The sequence below is a fragment of the Crocodylus porosus genome, unplaced genomic scaffold (assembly GCF_001723895.1).
Source record: "Crocodylus porosus isolate Cpor-Errol unplaced genomic scaffold, CroPor_comp1, whole genome shotgun sequence".
NCBI classification, from domain to species: domain Eukaryota; kingdom Metazoa; phylum Chordata; order Crocodylia; family Crocodylidae; genus Crocodylus; species Crocodylus porosus.
In genome coordinates, this window is record NW_017728947.1 from 95,903,575 (window position 1) to 95,905,392 (window position 1,818).

Genomic DNA, 1,818 nt, shown 5'->3' on the forward strand with positions numbered 1-1,818 from the left:
AAGTCTTTCAGCCTCTCCTCATACGACCTAGTCTCTAGGCCTCTAATCATGTGCATGGCCCTCCTTTGGACTCTCTTAAGCTTCTCCACATCCTTTCTGAAGTGCAGCCCCCAGAACTGGACTCAGTACTCCAGCTGCGGTCTCACCAAGGTCGAGCAGAGATGAAAGATGACATGCGAAGCATTGGTAGATGCATGCCAATGTTTGATGAGCTGTGCCAGCTACAGTATCACATTGGTAGCTTACGTGCATTTTGTTGTCTATCATGACACCCGGGTCTCATTCAGATGTGGTGCTAGCAAGTGTAGCACTGCTGAGCCTGTAAGTGTGTTGTGGATTATTTCTCCCCAGATGGAGCACTTGCAGTTTCTCCATATTAAACAACATCTAGTTGAGGTTTGCCCACCTTGTGAACCTGTCCAAGTCACCCTGTATTGCCAGCCTGTCTTCAAATGTGACCAGTTCAGTTGTAGAAACAACTGAACTATGATCTCTGAGCGCATACAAGTCAGATATAACAAAGAGGAGTCCAGAGTAACTTTCTGTATTACCTCTCCACCCAGTGGTTTAAAAAAGCATGAAGTCAGGAGACCTGACTCTCCTCTCACACTGGTTTTACTGTGGTGCAAGTACATTGATTAAACTGGATTATTACTCCTGAATGTGCCTGCATTAATGAAAAACGAGCCCTCTCCATATTCTGGATAATACCTGCAAGAATTATTTGTTAGATTCTACAAATTAATTGAAATTTATCTTTGGAGCATCAGATTTTCACCTAGCTTATACCAGTGCATGTGCATTGATTTCACGGGAGATACTTCCATTTACATGACAGCAAGTGAACAAGATTCTTTTGGCTCCAATCCTCTTTGCTATAGAACCATGTGGATCTGATTCTCCATTTGTTAGGCCTTGCTTAACCATGGCATCTCTGCAATACAGGTGTAAAGTGCTACCAGAAAAGAAATATGTATAGCATTTTGCACCCATTTTGTGCAAATGACTATACAGGCTAAAAAATAGTGGGGTCTATAGCCTGTAGTATTATTCTCAAAAGAACACCATAAATTTACCAGGGCAGGGGTAGAGCAGGCAATGGGCAGAAAGAAGGCCTCTGTTCATTTTCGCTTTTTATAGGTATGTCTTAAACTAACCCTAACCGTTTGATTGGAGACACATTTTTCTCATTTGTGTCCTTTCTGCATTTAACAGCATTTTATGGACAATCATTTTTACTTGTAGTCAGGGTTGTTTTCCTCTGTTTATTGTTCTTTCATATACCAGCGAGAGAGATAAAAGGAAAACATGCTTGTAAAAATCAGAAAAGCAACTATGGTCAAAAGAACGGCTGAGACTCTGCAATTACTTGGCTCTATTTTTTTTAATGTCCCAGTTTTCAAGTTGATGGTGTCTTTTTAACACAGATGATAAATAAATGTGTTTGAAATGATCATGCCTGAATTTTCTTGAAAATCCTTTTGATACTCCTTGATGCTAAAGAATGGTGTCTCCTTTGTAAGCAAAGATGATGACAGGAAGAACAATTAATACATTTTTTTATTCCATATGAATCAAATTAAAAAGCGGAGGGATAAACAAGGATTGTGCCTTTTTGTAGAATATTATTCCTATTGCAACAGAAATCTAAAAATGTCACCAGGGATTAGATTTTCAATGGCATTTTTCACCACAAGTTAATGAACCTGTTGAAAGCTTCTGATACTCATTTTAGATTTCATAGACATTAGGGCTGGAAGGGACCTCGGGAGATCATCGAGTCCAGCCCCCTGCCCAAAGGGCAGGAAGTCAGCTGGG